An 11,640-nucleotide genomic window follows, 5' to 3' on the forward strand; every position below is an offset into this window, starting at 1 on the left:
TTAACTGTTTTCTTTAACTTTATGCATTTTTTAAACTACTAAATATAGACGATGAGACTAAAGGGTTTCTGGACACCCTTCAAGAGCAACCTTGATTCCAAGGCAGACACTGTATCAATTTCTACTACTTTGTCTGTCAGCATTAGCTCTTGCTGATCTTCACCCTTGCACAGGATGCATTTCAGAAAGATATATTTGCAGGAAGGGGAAGGGGCCTGAGCACTTGCAGTAATTTCTGTCCCCAAAGATCTGTCCAGAATAGTATCATGGGTCAGACCGTCAGTGGCAGGGTGCTAGAAAGAGATGCTGAAGAAAGCAAAGAAGCAGATTTTTTTTTTAAAGAAGTTGTGAAAAAACAAAATCAAAAACCTTTCTACAGAAACATAAATAGCTTTCTGCTGCAACATGTCCTGTCTTTCTGGTAAACTGCACAGGAACGTAGAGATAATGCAGCACTACTCATCAGAGAAGCTGGAAAGTGCTGAAGAACGGCTCAAAAAATTCAGTGCAGAACCTGTGACCTTCAGTCTGCTCTGCAACTTGATCAAAGTGACAGCTTTCCTCTTCCCCTGGATGCATCTCCTTTAGAAATGACCACTACTATGATTTCTTCAATCCTTCCCCTCATAGGGAATGATATAAAAACTAATCCACTGGGCAATTAAAAGGGGAAAAGAACAGGAGCTAATGAAGCGATACAGTTGCTAGATCACAGTCTGCTGGGAGCACAGCTCACCTGTCATCAGAGAAGAGAAGATTGAGAGGCGATCTCATCAACGTGTACAAGTATCTGAAGGGGGAGTGTCAAGAGGATGAGGCCAGCCTCTTCTCCGTGGTGCCCAGCAACAGGACAAGAGGCAATGGGCAGAAACTGAACCACAGGAAGTTCCATCTGAACCTGAGAAAAAACTTCTTCACTGTGAGGGTGACAGAGCATTGGAACAGGTTGCCCAGAGAGGTGGTGGAGTCTCCTTCGCTGGAGATATTCAAAAGCCGTCTGGACGTGATCCTGGGCAATATGCTCTAGGTGACCCTGCTTGAGCAGGGGGGTTGGACTAGATGATCTCCAGAGGTCCCTTCCAACCTAAACGATTCTGTGATTCTGTGATTCTGTGATCATGTTGCCCATTTCCGATATCCTTTTGGAGTTTATGTCCACTGTTACTTAAGTCTAACCTAGATAAATTTGACATCTAAAAATTTTGCTGGACTAATTCAAAGAAAAGTAGTGTAGGACTCCTCTTTAGATGATACCATGTGAAACTGTACCTTTACGGTGCTTGGTGAGTGGCTGTGCCAATACTGAGAAGAGTCAGGATGGGATGGGGTTGCTTTTCTCAGTGGTAGTACCACCTTAAATGCAAACCAACAGAAGTATGCTCGAAGGGCATCTTCACCTCTTTTCATTCAGCAATGGGAAATAGTTAAGATTGACATATAAATGCGATAACCCCTGAACAATACCTTGTTCTTAACCCCACATACACAATGCAAGGCCAAAAGGGACCTCCAGCTCTGTCTGCTACCACAGGCAGTGTGCCATTAAGTGTGGTTACTGAGGAATTTGTATTCAAAAGTAATGCTGGAAAAAGGAAACATTACCATTTTGTCTGAGGCAAAACAAGTTTTCCTGCAGAAAGCTCTGTGTTCATATGCTCATATGGACCCAGGGCAAGGAAATGTGCCATATTCCATGCACCGTTACATGATACCAAACTACAGGTGCTAATACATGATAACATGTTTTCATGACAGCCTTGACACAGAGGAGTAGACTTACTCCTATCATGTTTTGATACAAGCAGTCAGATCTGAAAAAGGAACAGAAAAGAAGAAAATGGATGAAAACCTGCAGACAAACACTAAGTCAGGAGACAGTGACAGATCTCTGCTTATGAGCAAGATGAATATGAGATAGCCTAGGGTAAAGCGCTCACAGTTTGAGCTAAAGTATCACTGACTGAATCCAAAACATTTAATTAAAAGTGGATAAAAACAATGAAATTAAAAGTAACATAAATTAAAATACGTGCTTTGTAACTGAAGTAGAGAAAAAAAATAAAAGCTTGATATTTCTGGGAAGATGTGTGGACAATAAATTAGAAATGGAGACTAGCAATTTATGCCAGGCCTCAATGCTGAAATTAACCCATCTCTTTGGAGCTTCTGGAATTAGCCAAGATCCTACTTCATCCTGCTGAAAAGACAGATTCGATACTGTGATAGCTCATAGTGTTCTCCCGAAAGGGGACTCAAAAAGTTGATGAAAAAGGGAGCTAACTCATCTCCCAGCAATCCTCAGACACGGCTGCTCTGTGGTGATCAGTGCAATCTCCTCACCAATTCCTGCTTGTTCTCTTTAGTATCTCTACACCCTAATTTAAGGGCTAACCGGTTCACTGCTAATTGATCTGCATGAATTATTATTATTATGTGCTGATGAAATGTGCAGTTCTTTATCTCCTCAGCTGACACAAATGGTGCCACTTCCAAGATGTCCCAACATCTGGAACCGACTAACGCTCCCTGAACCTCAGAGGAGAAACACACACAGGACACAGGTGCTGACAGCTGGAAGAAAACAACATTTTAAGGAGTCAGCCAAGACACCAGTCTTGCCTCCAACGAAAAATTTTGCCTTTAAGTAGATGGCACAGAGTCCTACAGTGTCCCCGGTTCACCTTGGACCATCAAATATTAAGAGATATTCAACTTGCTATGAAATTACATTATTCCTCTCAAGCAATGATCTAGAAATAACGTGCCACTGTGTTGGTCCATTTCAAGCCTGAACTCATCAGTCACAGGAAGTTGAAACTTTCAGCTCGTATAGAACAGAAGCCTGTCTCTTTACAGGCAAAAAAATGATGTAAGACATTGCATGGCCTTTTGATACTCAGCTTGCTTCCAGAGCCAACTACCACCTCAACTTTTAAGACTTTGAATCCAATGAAGATCTGTTCACGACCTGGTCTGACTTGTCTGGGAGAAACACAGCTGGCCAGAGTCACAGAAACGTTCTGGTTACCAAAAAGGCACAGGGGGAACCTGACTGCGGAAGAATTTAACCAAATAGGTAAGGGCAAAGAGACAATCAAAGGTTGCAGAGCATGCTGCAACATTCAAAATTTGCAAAAATGTCCAGAATTACAGAATTACTATCAGTGGCACAGAACGACTACATCAGCCAAAAAAAAAAAAAAAAAAAAAGGCAATTCAGAGAAAAAGTGTCCTAAAGATGGGAAAGGTAGTTACGAGTTAACTACACAGTCCAGAAGAGAGAAATGCATGCAAATCAATTATCACTGAAGTTACTGAAAACGCTACACTGAAAGTAGTCCTGGGTTAAATGCAAATAAACGTCGCCCTGGGAGGCATTCAGCTTCTCTAACGTTAGACGTCCGTCGTGTGGACGTATTCTACATCTGAAATAAACACCGTCAGTTTCCTTTATGTTCAATGGAAGGGCAAAACACTAAGAATGTGATTCATCTCACCAAATATGGACAGCACTTTAGGATGAAATGAACTGTGCCCTAATACACCCTTAACAAAAAAGGAACATGCAGTGACTAGATTAGATGTGGACACTTGAGTTGTAGATTTTTACGTATAGTCAGATGACTCCAACTCTCAAATATGACTAATTTAAACATTCTAAAAACCCCTTCTGACATGAATTTTCCTATGTTTTCTAAAGCACTGAATAGGGCCAGAGAGCTAATGTAAAGTCATTTGAATTAGAAGCTCTTAAGACAAAAACAGACATTTATAAATATGTTCCGGGGTTCTTCTAACCTTCTGAAGCAAAAATAAAATTCCTCTTCTTTTCTAAATTGATCTCTATTACTTGGAGTTTATTGCAACTAGGGGCTGTCATCCCACTGTTTCCTTTGAGGAATTTAAACAAAAGTGACTGACAATTTAAGAGTTAAGATCTGTCGAAGAGCTCTAAAAATCCACATGCAGATTCTGATTTAACTTCAGAAGTACTGCCAAGCAAATTATCATTAATTAGAGACAAGCTGAAAGACCACAAAAATATTCAGCTAATGGGATCATCTGGAACCATAAGACCAAAAACGATCAAAGAAAAGCAAGTTGCTCAGTCATATAATCTAATGGTCCTGACACATAAACCTCCCAGCATGAACCGCTCAGAGGAACGTCATATTCTTAGAAAGTTTCTGACACAAATGAAATGAAGAATATAGGAGATTGGAGCAATAGAGAGGAAAGGGCTAGGAGCTAGGGTTGTAAGTTTTAGAAGAGACCAGAGGGCAAACTAGGACTGCACAAAGCAGAGATTAAGAAAGGAGAGAAAATATTGTCATTTTACTGTCCCTCTATCCTGCTAGCCCAGCTCCCAAGATAACTGCTGAATAAATACAGAGGAAAATTATACACCAATAAGTAAAAGCAGCAGTGACCTGTAGGCCTGGTGAGGGCTATGGCCTGTCACTGTGTCATTTAACAGGTACCTTTTCCCCACTGTGGAGAACCTTCGCCTCCGAGGAGCTCTCTGAGAGCCCCTGTCTCCTCCCATGAGTGGGAATCCCGGGACAGGTGCAAGGAAGGGAACACCCTCTGCTCTTTCTTGTTTGACTGGGAATGCTGGGGACAACCTTCTCCTCAAATGCAGATGCTTCCAAAGGAAAAAGAAATCAGAATAACACACTAGAGTTGGGGGAAAAAAGAAAAGATCAGACTAGTGCAGTACGGCTGTATTCTGACCCCATCAAAAACCTAGATCACGCTCCCTGTTTCCCATCCCACATTCAAAATCCTCCCCAGAGCGCCAAGGACGGCAATACAAAACTATAGTGTGACATCGGCACGCAGCAGAGACCTGCATCAGCCCCACACATTGAACAGAGGACAAAACTTGTCTCTCCATTTCACCTTCCTTTGATTCGAGGTGGGGGGGGGGGAGTTGGTACCACAGTTAGTTTTAATATTTAACTTCATGATTTGTTTTTAATGAGGAAAACTATATTCAGTTCATGAAAAGACAGTATATAGTGTTTTAGGCTAAATTAAGGTATTAACATTTTAGCCTGAGAGCAGTTGCAAAGACTGTTAATGTTAAATGTCTGCAACCCCAGCAGGAGGAACAGCTTCAGTTTCATACAGCTACAAACACACTTGAAGAGACAGGTATTTCTAAACATCATATTGACATTGCTAATACATATGCAGATGTTGGGTGAAGCTGTTCTTATTCATTTTGCACTATTCATCCTACTCAACAAATTCAAAAGCAGACTGAGTCTATATATAGAGACAGACCATGACCATCTCCCTCCTTGCTTGGAGAGCTTTGAAAAACACGCAAACATCAATTCCCACTTCAGTGAAAACAGATCTTGTGACATTACCCAGTATAAGCCATGAATATTTTGAGAAGGTCCAGGCTACGTTTTACAAATATATCAACCACCTCACACTCACTGGTAAATTAGTTCCCTTACTAAAAATATCAGAGCAGGCAAGAACATAGTGGAGGAACCCTGGTGTAGAGGATTAATTCATCATTCACATCTAGAGATTTCTACTGCATTTTTAATAGGGCACAGATGGATTGAGTCTAGTGATCTATATCATTTCCTTTCTGGATATTGGTTTATATTGAAAAACAGTCCCCAAACAGCAATTGCCAGAGGCCTGAGACCTTCAAATATTGCTATGCAGAAAGAACAGTTAGGGCTCTGATGTATGTACTACGGTAAATCTCCTGGTGGTGATTTAAAACATAACTGTGCCCCGGTGCTCTGCCGGAGACTCCAGCCTCCACAGCAGGATCAGCGAAACAGAGAGCGTATCTCCACCTTCGCCGCTGCACCGCAGAGGCTGGCACCCGAACTGACACAGCGGAAGCAGAGGCACGTATTCCCTTCTGATGCTCCGACCGCGGGAGAAGCACCAGCCTAAGGGCAGGGAGCGCAGCTCAGAAAAGCAACTGCGAGGCTTCGAGCACCGGTGTCGGCGCGCGCCGAGGTCAGCAGCGAGCCACACCAGCGCGCCGTGCCCACAGACGGGGCTGTCACGGGCCGGGGTGAAGCGCTTTGGCACAGTGAAACGCACAGCCTCACCTTTTAGCATTACGCTCAGTCCGCCAAAGCAACTGTATTCATGAGAGCCATTGGAAACTTTATGAAAACAGCTAACACTGCTCTGGGCATTATTTAAAAAAAACAAGCTCCCAACGTTAGGCTTGCACTAATTCTGCACCGTTCAAAGCCTATCTTGACAGGCAACAGTAACTTAGATATATTTACACTCAACCACGGAGACTGGGGAGGCAGCTGGAAAGAGAAAAACTGAACTCAAAGACCCCGGGCATTAGTGATAGCTACACAAAAGCTGGAGAAGCAGAAACGCACAAGCAGGAGCGCCCGCCCTAATTACATCCAGAATTGGGGCAGAACTGATGCTCGTGCCCGATGCCAACGGCACAGACCGCCCGCGCGCTGCTGCTGCTGCTGCTGCAGCCTCACTGCCTCACACCCACAGGCTCCACTGCAGCTGCCTGTTGAGCTGGAAATTTGATACACTGCAAAGGCTGCTGACAGCCAGAGGCTGTTCCCTTGTCTATAAAATATCCTGTAATAAATTACATTACAGACTGGGGAAAAGGATTCAGAAGAGAGCGAATTAAAGCACAACCTTATGAGAGCTAAATGAGACCAATTAAAGGAGATTTGCTACGAGTGCTGAGGGATTTTGACCTGATCTGTAATCAGGGATGGAGATGCATTCCTTTAAAACAGGAAAACGAGTGAGAGATCATGTGTAAACAACTCTGCCAATTAAAGAGAAACAGATTATCTTATCCGTGCGGCTCTGCTCAGAGAATCACCACGTCTTCCAAATATACCACAGAGAGAGCCCAGACAGGCATTTAAACCCTCCAAACAGGGCTCAGTGCTGAGGAGATATCCTGTGGTTCAGGACCTAGAGAGGCCTCATCTGCATTTGGATGTTTTTTGCCCGTTTTTCAGGAATAATGGGATTATAAATGCTAACACAAAACTAGGCTCAGGCTTTTTTCTTTTTTTTTTTTTTACTAGGTCATCTCTGTAGATACTGATGAAGATCAGACTGCAGGTTAGGCATCACAACAGCAAAATGTGTGTTACACAAAAGCCATGGAGTAGATTTAACATTATTGCTGCAACTGCTAGGTAAGGCTGAAAAAACACGCAGCTTTCCAGCGTACACGCTCATGCACTGAGGAGCGCTTGTGGGTATTACGCCATACCTTAAAACAGTGATTCTCAACTTTCTCCATATCGCAATCCCCATTTTGGGGTCAGAATGCCCCAGAACGCCTGTTCCCCCACAGTCAGCAATACCAAAAGGCAACATTGGCCCCCTGATATCTGCTCTGACACCAGGTGTGAGAACCGATGCGTAGCAGCAAATTTCACTTCTGTGACTGAAGTGAAAAATCTGACGTGGACAAACGTACAACTACTTCTGCTCTATGCCCTTGCTCTGAAGTTCATTCTCACCTCCTTTGCAAATTTTCAGCACTTCCTTGTTCAAAATCATACACAAAAAGAAAAAAAAAGTTTTAAAAAGGTTGAAAAAATATCAAGAAAGAGAAAAGACACATTAGGAAATCAGGCTGAAGCAGCAGCAGCAAGGAGAGTAACATGAAATTCTTAGGAAGGCAGAAACAAATAAAAGGGAAGAATGAAAAAAGAAAGAGAAAGAGAATTAAAAAAAGAAACTAGCAAACATACACAACAATACTACTAACAGATACGTACATGTCCACAGCTGCTGACAGTGGAAAAGTTTTAGAGTATTTTATGTTGTTTGCCAAATTCTAGCACAGAGTTTTTCCACTGGCTCAGATCTGGTCTAGCAGAGTTAGGCTGCTCTTGGGATCAGTCTAGCTCTCAGAACAATCACTTTTGTGCAGCGTGAAGTACAAACGAATACGCTTTTCCAGGTCTAGTCTATTTTCTGCTGTGGGTTGGATCAATAACATCCACACTGTGAAACCAGCTGCACTGAGCAGGCTGGTGCAGGGGCACCACCGGAGCCAGCGGCAGCCTGAACAGCGCAGGTGTCTTTGCACCGCAGGTGCCTCCACACCTGGTCCGGGCTCCTGGACTGCGGGACCGCGAAGGGCGGACACAGCATGACCCTGAGCCAGCTCGGCCACGGGGGCACCCGGCCTGACGAGCTCCCAAAGCGCCGAAAAGGACAGGAGCCACAGGGCACGTCGGCACAGGGCTGATACAGAGTTTGCCGTCGTTTCTGGCTTGTCTTCGAGCTACAGCAGCCGAGGCGTCCCGCGGCACCCACGCTACCCGCGTGCTTCCACCGACGGGCTAACTGAGCGGACTGCACCTAACCTGGAAATTTCATCAGGAGTTCTGAGTTCAGCTCTTTGCCATAAAAAGCAGAGCTCCGTCTCCGAGCGGGGACGCCCGCACAGCTAACAACGCCCAACACCTACCTGGCCGGGCTCGTCACGAGGGAACCCAGCGCGCAGCGCCGTGGCCGGAGGTTCAGCCCGGACACCCGCCATCTGCCCGCTTCTAAGGCGGGCAACGCAGAGTTCATCGACTCTTGCCCCAGCCAACAGCGCGGTCTCCCACTTAACGTTTGTCACCGCACCCTGCCAACGCGTCTTACCAACTCGAGGAAAGGCAACGCTACGGGAACGCTGCCCCACGTCCCGGCCGTGCCGGCGCCCCGCGCAGCCCGAGCCCGGCCCCGGCAGCAGGCGGCGACCCCCCCCCCGCCCCGGCTGTGAGGGACGGCGGCGCCGCCGGAGCGGGGCCGGGCCGCGCACTCAGGCCAGCGCCGGGCCCCCGCCGCGGCCTCCTCCCGCCGGCGGGACACGAGCCCCGGCCCCGGCGGCAGCGCCGCCTCCCTCCCGCTCACCTGCCGCAGGGGCCGCGCCCGGCGGGCGAGGGCTCCGTTCCCGGCGGGCGTCCGCGGCGCGGCGCGGCGCGGCGGGGCGGGGACGGCTCAGGCCGGCCGCGGCCCGCCGGCTGCCGGCCGCTGCGCGCCCCTCCGGCCGCTGGGGGAGCCGCCGCCGCCGCCGGCCCGCCGCCCGGCCGCCATCTTGCGCGCGGGGGCGAGGCGGGGGCGCGCGTGGCCCCGCCCCGCCCCGCCCGCGGCGCAGGCGGCGGTGGCAGCGGGGGGGTCCCAGCGCCGCGCAGCTGCGGCGGCGGCGGCCGGGGTAGTGCGCGGGCAGCGACGCCGCCGCCGCCAGGGAGAAAGGGGCGGGCGCGGCGGCCGCTGCAGCAAACAGCAGTGAGGTGGGCGAGGGCGGGGGACGGGAGCGACAGGTGGGGGACAGGCGTGGTCACCAGGAGGGCGACGCCGAGGGCCGCTCGGGAGGAGCGGCTGCTGTTGCGGAAGCACGGACGGCGCCGGCACGAGGGGGCCCGCGGCGCAAGGGGAGCCCGCAGAGGCAGCGCCAAGGCCGCGGGAAGGAGGCCCCCTCCCGTCCGCCGCCCGAGGACTGCGGGGGCTCCGCGGATTTCTTCCCCAAAACCCCACAGAAAAGCAGTACCCGATATAAACTTGCTAAATTTTCCAGAAACCGCTCCCCCCCCCACTGAAAAGCCGCAGACGCTCGCGCACCTGAAGTCTGAGCGAGCAGGCGGCTCGAGGAGGCCAAGGAAAGCAGACCGACCGACGCGCGCCGTCGCCTCTCAGCGCAGCCCCAAGGCCGGGCCAGGACGGCTGCGCGCCGGCCTCCGCCCGCGAGGGCTGCACGAGGCCGCTGGCGGGAGCGGGCCGAGGCCGCCGCTCAGCGCGCCCGAACGGGCGCCGCCGGGTGCGTGCGCCGGGCCGTTCGTAGGCAAGAGCGGCAGCAGGCCCTCCCTCATCCAGCGTTAAAGCCGCCCTTTCTAAAGCAGCTGAGCAAAATTGATGCTCCGTGTTGTGCACTTCTAGCGCTTAGGAGCCAGTGTGGCGTTCTGTGAAATTAGATTTACCCTTTCAAACCACAATTTGATATTCTGGTATAAAAGCAGGGCTTTTTCGGTTGTTCCCCTCTCTCCACCAACCCAACCAATCTCAAGTAGCAGAATTTACACTATGAAAAAAACAAAAAAAAGTCCCTGAAAGGAGTGAGTGGGTACATAATAGATGAGACTGGTGCAACAGTAATGGACTAAAATTCCATTAAATCTGTAATGGAAAAAAAAGGCCTACAAGACATGCCCCATCTCTCCAAACCCTTGCCTTCAATCTTTTAATTAGACAAGGCCATAAAGCAGTGGTAGAAATGGGGGGGGGGGGGGGAGGACAGGTATTAGGAGCACCAATTCCCTCTGGTAACACTCCTGCAGGTACCATGAGATCTCTGGACCTATCGGCTCTGGACCAGTAGAACAGGAAACTGCCAGAACTGAAGGCATCTGCCTTCCTCCTCCTTTCACCATCTCACAACCTCTTAATCTTTCTCTAATCTTTATGTGTCCAGCTACATCATATATAGCCTTCTCTACTCATCTGCAAGACACCTTTAAATCCATCTTGTATCTCCACTCTCTTCCCTCTGCCAACCTCCTCGCACTCCAAGTGCTTTACCTTCATTTCTTCCTTTCCCTCTTCCAGGCCATGGTACTGCCTTATGTCTATGTCACTTGGCACGTGCCATTCCTGCTAACAATGCATTTCTCCAAAACAACTTTTTCATCTTTCTCAGGAAGTGTTTTTAAAAACTTCCCTAGATGTTCAGTAAAAAAAAAAAGAAAATTGACTTACACTGAATATTTCTATTGGTCCACTTCTATTAAGATTGTAATGGGTCAAGAAGTCTTTTTCCTTCAAAAGGGAAGGGTCAAAGTCGAATGCTGAGTAAAAGGTTAAAAAAGTTACTTTGTGGAAACTCAAGGGTTAATGAAATTTTTCTAACTAGTATGGGAGATTTTTACTGATACTGTACATATATAGCAGATTAGATTGTTCAAACTTGCTATTATGATAATTAAAATAATTTCAGTATTAATAGTACTTTGAAATGAACAAGAGTGCTTACAATTCTTAAAAACAGGCATTTAAGACAGTCTGTCTCAGGGTTTGGGACTTTTCTGGGCAAGAAAAATATCATGATACTTCTGAAAAGATTAATTCCAACCAACACAAGTAGAGCATGCTCTTCTTGTATAAGCAGCCTTTCCAGTTCATTTTAAACTTCTAACCACATAATAAAAAATAAATCATGAAAAAAATTGCTTTCTGGAACAAGAGCAACCATAGAGTGGTTGCACTGCTCCAACTACTGGTATAACCTATAAGATGTTCCAAGGTAAACAGAGCCTCCAGTAACATAGTTCAATTTTTGCAAGCTATCCTCTGTTACTATGAATGCTAGACTTCTCCACAGAAACACACACATAGAAATAAGTTGTGACGAGATGGTAATTCATAACGACAAGTACTGGCCCAATCTCAACTCCGTCAATACACAATGGTAAGATGGGTTAACAGAAAGGTTCTCTGCGAATAAACGTCATCCTTCCCCTCCGTTTATGGCTAATGACGCTGAATTAATACCACAGACGAGTGGCAACAACCTTTTTCCTCTTTCCCCATTTGCTTGTGTTTTAGAATACCCCCTCATAATATAAGAACATTTCAGAGTTAAGATTTTTATTGACT

At 47.2% G+C, this 11,640-nt stretch overlaps 1 protein-coding gene across 4 annotated transcripts in view; it reads right to left on the minus strand.

Moving 5' to 3' along the window:
* The window catches only part of NDST2 (N-deacetylase and N-sulfotransferase 2), a 145,596-nt gene extending 136,614 nt beyond the window's left edge, over positions 1–8,982 (minus strand). For all 4 annotated transcript variants that reach the window (XM_068950420.1, XM_068950417.1, XM_068950414.1 and 1 more), the window contains exon 1: positions 8,905–8,982. The gene's annotated coding sequence lies outside the window, so the exon portion shown is untranslated. The remainder of the gene's footprint in view (positions 1–8,904) is intronic.
* Between the last annotated feature and the right edge of the window lie 2,658 nt (positions 8,983–11,640).

Source organism: Struthio camelus, chromosome 7, assembly GCF_040807025.1.
Source record: "Struthio camelus isolate bStrCam1 chromosome 7, bStrCam1.hap1, whole genome shotgun sequence".
Taxonomy (NCBI): domain Eukaryota; kingdom Metazoa; phylum Chordata; class Aves; order Struthioniformes; family Struthionidae; genus Struthio; species Struthio camelus.